The 6,793-nt window shown below is 36.1% G+C and overlaps 1 pseudogene; it reads left to right on the top strand.

Annotated features, from left to right (window-relative positions):
• The first annotated feature begins 292 nt into the window (after positions 1–292).
• Positions 293–6,392, top strand: LOC113177658 (tripartite motif-containing protein 43-like; annotated as a pseudogene).
• The last annotated feature ends 401 nt before the right edge of the window (positions 6,393–6,793 follow it).

A 6,793-nucleotide genomic window follows, 5' to 3' on the forward strand; every position in this document is an offset into this window, starting at 1 on the left:
TTTTGATTAGTTTAATCCTAGTAGCTTGGGAGGCTAAAGTAGAAGAATTGTGAGACCAAAGCCAGTCTCAGCAAAAGCAAAGAGCTGAGCAACTCATTAAGACTCTGACTTTAAATAAAATACAACATAGTACTGGGAATGTGGCTCAATGGTTGAATGCCAATGAGTTCAATTCCTGGTACTCCAAAAAAGTTTTTTTTTTGTTTGCTTAGTTTCTTTTTTTTCTAGTCTACATATATGAAATTTTTCTAATTCTCTTCCATTTAAAACAAATAGAAAAAAAAAAAGAAGAATGAATTCAGACATCCTACAAGTCTTCCAGAGAGAACTCACCTGCTCCATCTGCGTGAATTATCTTATAGACCCAGTCACCATATGCTGTGGGCACAGCTTTTGTTGGCCCTGTCTCTGCCTTTTGTGGGAAGAAGCCCAAACTCCTGCACATTGCCCTATGTGCAGAGAGCCATCACAGCAGATTGACTTCAAGAGCAATATTCATTTGACGAATCTGATATTTATTGCTAGAAAAGCTAGTCTAGGCATTTCCCAAGCTCTAAGGATCACATGTGTGTGACCCACAAGGAGAGAAAGAAGATTTTCTGTGAAGAGAGCAAGACCCTGCTGTGTTTACTCTGCTCCAACTCCCAGGAGCACAGGGCTCACAGACACTGTCCCAATGTAGAGGCTGCTGAGCAGTACAGGGTAAGTGATGCTTCTGAGATAGCTAGAGGGCAGGGTGACTAAGACTATAAGGCACAAGAACCATCATTACTGAGTGCCATATACAAGTATAGGTGCCAGTGATAAAATTATGAATAAAGTATGTGACAGTATCTACATTCATGGAAACTGAGAGAGTGAGGAAATTAATTTATTATAACTCATTTAAATAAATTGATGATATGGTTTCACTGCTTAGTAAACTTTAAAGTTCTCATGATTATAAAGAATATCTATTTAACAAAACTAAATGTTCTGCTGGTTGTGGTGGTGCACACCTACAAACCCAGCTACTCACAAGACTGAAGAAGGAGGATAATCAGCTGGAGGATGGCTTGGGAAAATTAGACCCATTCTCTAATAATAATAATAATAATAATAATAATAATAATAACTTTTAAAAAGGACTGTTGATGTAGCTCAGTGGCATAGCACTTTCCTAGCCTACATGAGACCCTGGGTTCAATTGCTAGTATGGTGGGCAGGGAAATGGTAGCACAAATTTAAAAGGCTTCCATGTAGGATATACAATGAAACTCACAGAACATTAGTGCCATTAGATCCAAATTCTTTTTTTTTTTAAAGAGAGAGTGAGAGAGGAGAGAGAGAGAGAGAGAGAGAGAGAGAGAGAGAGAGAGAGAGAGAGAATTTTTAATATTTATTTTTTAGTTTTCGGCGGACACAACATCTTTGTTGGTATGTGGTGCTAAGGATCGAACCCGGGCCGCACACATGCCAGACGAGCGCGCTACCGCTTGAGCCACATCCCCAGCCCTAGATCCAAATTCTGAAGAAAATTGCCACACTACCTAAGAATTACCTATGCCTATGTATTTGCCAATTTATCTAGGAAATTGGTTTTATTACATTGTGTGATTCCATAGTCTGAATCCCCTAAAATTGACAATTACCCTTACCAAGCAGGGAAACCCCAGCCTCTGTACTCCCTAAAACTTTTTTTTTCAATCTAAATTGCATGAAATTCTCCATCATTGTGGGCCTGAAGTCATAATCAACTTGCTTGTCCAGTGCTCAAATTTTGTTATCTTATAGAAGAAGTTTCTAAAACAAATGAGATTTCTTTGGAAAAAGATCCAAGAAAACTAGAGAAATCTAAAAGAAGAGAGCAGAAAATTTAACCTATGGGTTGTAAATATGAGAGTCTATTTCTCTCAGGATCAACTTAGGACAGAAAAGGTAGAAATTTATTGATTCATCAAGTGAGTTGGAATCATCACAGGATTTTAGGAATATCATTCTTGATAGCTTCTACTTTTTGTAGTACAACACAGCACTGCTGCTCAGGGAGAATTGTTGGGCTATGGAGCAGGGAAGTTTGATATTAATGACTTATTTTCTAACAGAAATGAAAGTGTTGCATACAATTATTTATGAATTATACATGAATTACAAATGGCTTGCATTGCAGACTTTCTGATTTGAGAAGATATATAAAAAAATTACCAATGAAAATATTTCTTTCTAGTTGTTTCAACAAGTCATGAAGTACATGAGAGTGAGCGAGGAGTGCTCTGTTGACCTAATTAATAATGAGTGAAAAAATAAATGAAGGGAAGAGAAGAATAAATTAATGGTTTATGAGAAGCAGAAAGACATAAATTTATGTACATAGTTTACTAGCATAAGACAAAATAAATATATAATGTTATAAAGTGGAAGAGGGTAAAGTTGACCTGATATTTGATCTAAGAAATCCATGCCCTTGCAGTGGTATGTATCTGCAAAGAGAGAATACCAGGGCAGCTTATGGAATGCTGCATCCCAGTGTCCATGAGGAAGAAAAAGAACATTTGGAGACACTTATGAAGGAATGCAAAATGACTATCGAACAAATTAAGAAAAGCAAAGCCAAATGCTTCAAAAGAGGAAACAACTAAAGAAAGGCTATCTGAAGCTAATGAAAATGTGCCATGAATCAGATGTGGAGCAGTTTGAGGTAAGGACTTGGAACGTGACTGAAAATGTTTTGTGTCTTGACCACATTATTTGGTACCAAAGATATATTTCTGTGCATTCTGTATTTTTGGTGAGATCTTCCCCATTTGAGAATAACAGATACACTCTGACATCTATCCTCGTGCAGCAAGGAAGTTTTATTAAATTGTGACTGTAGGTTCATCAGGATATGTTTATTTCTAAAATTATCCTTTTGTAGGTTAAGAAATAGAAAGAAAGAGGCTGGGACTGGGGCTCAGTGGTAGAGCATTTGCCTAGCAAGCATGAGGCACTGAGTTCAATTCTTAGCACCATCCATAAATAAGTAAATTAAATAAAGCTCCATCAACATCTAAAAAATATTTTAAAAAGAAATAGAAAGAACTATTTAGTCATGGGTGTTTCATTTTTGTCCAGTTGAGCAACATGAAAATATTTGAAAATAGGTAACATTACATTCTTTTTTGATTTGAATATCCTTCATTCAAATTGTCCTTAGCACATGTCATTTTGTGAACAAGTACTGTAACAGACCTCTTTTCAGACTATTGCTGGTTTGCAGCCTTGCACAATAACTCTCAGGGTTCAGAATTTAGCAAAATTCAGATTCTTCCTGTTTTACCTTTATGGTAGAAAATTGATTTATAAGTAGTGTTGGGGTTGTGTTTGTAATTTTTTAAGTTTCTCAAATACAAAGGCTTAACGGTAGAATAGCTCATTCAGATGAAATTTAAGTTTTTCCTTCTTTTTGTTTTTTTTTCTTTACAGAATTTAGAAGATACATTGGCAATGTAAGTTTCACTTTTAATGCAAACTGGGACACCACAAAGTCTGTGAATACCAAGATGTTTCTGATAATGAAGAGAGTACTGATTGAGATAGTGTACATTTCCTCTATGTGTCTGTGTTTTACTGAATATGATTTCTTGTTCCCTTTTTATCAAAACTGAGCTTTTCCCTCCCTGGAGCTGAAGGGTATATTTATTGCTGAACTTAAGCAGACATTTCTAAAGACAGCTATCTATAATTTTAGATTTCAAGTCATAAACAAATTGAGGTGCATAGAATAGTCCTTACCAGGTGATAAGTGAGAGAAGTAGGCAGAGAAAAATGTAAGAAAGATTCCTTAAGACTAGAACAATCCTGATCTGGGCACAGTGCAGTAAGCCTGTCATCACAGTGGCTCAGGAGGCTGAGACAGGAGGATCATGAGTTCAAAGCCAGCATCAGCAATTTAGGAGACTCTGTCTCAATTAAAAAAAAATACTGTGGATGCTCTCAGCACTCCTTGGTATCAACAAAACAACAAACAGAAAAAACTAGAACATTTCTACCCCACAATTATGTTGTTACACTAAATTTCAGTGTTCTATCAGTTGTTAGGTGATATAGGAACCTTTAGGGGAAAACTCCTACATTAACATACTGTCAAAGTCTCCTTTCATTTGTTTTGGTTAAAACTTTTGGAGAAATTTACAAAGACTCAGCCAATATCTCAAAGATCACTGAGGCAATCTAAGTTTTTGTTTTAGATCCATTACATTATTTAGCTAAGCAAGGTTATTTTTTTTTCTGTCAGCCAGAAGTGTTCTCATCTGCCATTTTAAACTTTTACTCTGTGTTCAATGATCTCCACTTGAGCATACTAAGGAATATATGCATTCTCTTCAACTTGAACTATGGATCCTTAATTGAGCATGTTCAGAAATGTACATATTTGGGCTGGACACAGTGTTGCAGGTCTGTAATCTCAGTAATTCAGGAGGCCTCCACTGCAATTCAGGAGAATGGTACATTCTTTGAAGTCAGCCTCAGCAGCTTAACGAGACCCTGTCTGAAAACAAAAATGGTTATATGTGTAGCTTAGTGGTAAAGTGTCCCTAGGTTCAATTCATGGTACCAAAAAGAAATAAAGAAAAAAAACAGAAAAATGTACATCTTTGTCTTTTTTTCTTCCTTTTTATTCATAGGGCTTTCAACAAGGTCCTCCTACATGTCAGGCAAGTTCAATGAGAAATATTCCCAGTCCAGAAATGTACATCCTAATGCAATGGACCCCAAAGTGAAAATATATAGACCCCCAGAATAAAGTTCTCAAGATTTCTTTCTTAAGAGAGAGCATTGCTTTTCTGACAATACCCATCCTCTCCTTACTTCCTGTGGGCTATAAATATTTTTCCATTCTTTTATATTCTGGTGTGCTCCTTGGCTTCACAATCAACAAAGAATAAACCCTTTCCATTAGGTTTCATTAGAATATGATTTTGGTGAATAACCTTTAGTTGAGCCATTATGTCTTAAACACTTTTGAATCTATCATTGTTGAAGTTGGTGCCAAATGATGAATTTAATTTTTTTCCTTGAAGGTGTGAGTTAGTGTTCCTGCACATGCCACAGCCTGTGAAGCCACAGCTCAGTGCTCAACTCATCACTGAACTGAGAGATGGACTTAACCACTTCCAAGGTGGGGTCAGTCTGTTTGAGGGACAGCTACACTGTGCCCTATAATAAAGGTTTTCTATGGGTAATCATTCCCTCTTCATTAATCATTCACCTAATAAAAGGGATCAGCCTACAACTAAGAATGTAAAACATATGTAGTGATGTATACCATGTTAAAATATGGAACAATGCAAAGAAAAAGACATAAATGAAAGGTGGTGTAATGTCACCAAGCCCTGTCATAAAAGTTACAATTAGGGAAAGGAAATAAAAAGTCTCACTAAGCCCTGGAAACATCATCACATACAATATCATTTGTTCACTGAGTCACACTAATGGATGCAAGTCAAGATAATTTCCAGAGCAGTCAATATGATAATGGGTTTATTGAATTTAAATTTATAAAAATGATTTTCTTTAATGTTTTCTAGTAAATAAATTTGTAATACATTACACTTGATATAATAAACACTACACAAATATAAAATAAGGAACTCACAGACATTTTTTGAACAATAATGAAGTAAGTTGTTATTTGGTGAAGCAGTATATGGAACTCCATGGTGGACTTAACCCTGACAGGTTAGTTTATCAGAAAAAGACTAAGGGTCAGATGGAACCAAAAGTAAAAGGAAGAAAATTCTTAGTGGGAAACCAATTCTGTAATAAATAGATTTTATTAAATATAAACTTGGTTTCTTAACCAGAAGATTGTAATATCCCTTATACATTTATGTAATTATGTAATAATAATCACATTATCTACTATCCATGATTACATTTATTTTTGTCTTTTTTTCCACAAGAGAGAGTAATGGAGATTAATTCTATTGCTATGGACTTGAGAATGCTCAGGTCTCCAGATTTTCAGGTGTCATAAAAAGTAAGTGGCAGAAGTAAGCTCTATATTCAAAGGATTTTTAGAAATGTTTCCCCTGTAGTTAGTAAGTGTTCAGATTTACTGGTAGCCCCTTGAATCTGATATTTTTCTAGCCAAAGCCTTTCCATTAATCCTTGCTTGTTTTCTTTTCTTTTTTTTTTTTTTTTTTTTGTAAATCTCTAAGTCAACTCTCATGTTGTATGAATTGGGGTGGGGGGAGGCCTGATTTTGGCTGAATTATTCTCTATTCACAGTGAACATTTCCTTCCGTAATGATATAAGCAGTCACAATGTAGTGCTGTGTGATGCGAGAAGACTGATGTTTGCAGAAGATGATGAAGATGAATCTTTGAATTCTGACAGATCAAACTATTTTGCTGCATGGGGAGATTAGGTCTTTGCTTCTGGGAAACATTGCTGGGAGCTGGATGTGTGTGGCTCCTGGGACTGGGCTGTGGGAGTCTGTAGGGATTCTGAGGTAAGGAAGAACCACACACTGCTTGAATTTGAGGACATGTTTCTCCTTTTATGTGTGAAGGAAGACACACATTTCAGTCTCTTGACCTCCTCTCCAATATTTTCTCTCTATATAGAGAGACCTCTGGGCCATGTTGGTGTGTTCCTTGATTTTCAAAGTGAAAGTGTAAGTTTCTTGAATGTTGCCAAGAGTTCCCTTATATGGAGACATCCTATTGGGTCCATGAATTTCCCAGTCAGGCCGTTTATTATCCACAGTCCACACATAATTAGGGATAATTGAGAAACCTAACTTCTCTGCCTGAGAACTTCATATTT

Source organism: Urocitellus parryii, chromosome 4, assembly GCF_045843805.1.
Source record: "Urocitellus parryii isolate mUroPar1 chromosome 4, mUroPar1.hap1, whole genome shotgun sequence".
NCBI classification, from domain to species: domain Eukaryota; kingdom Metazoa; phylum Chordata; class Mammalia; order Rodentia; family Sciuridae; genus Urocitellus; species Urocitellus parryii.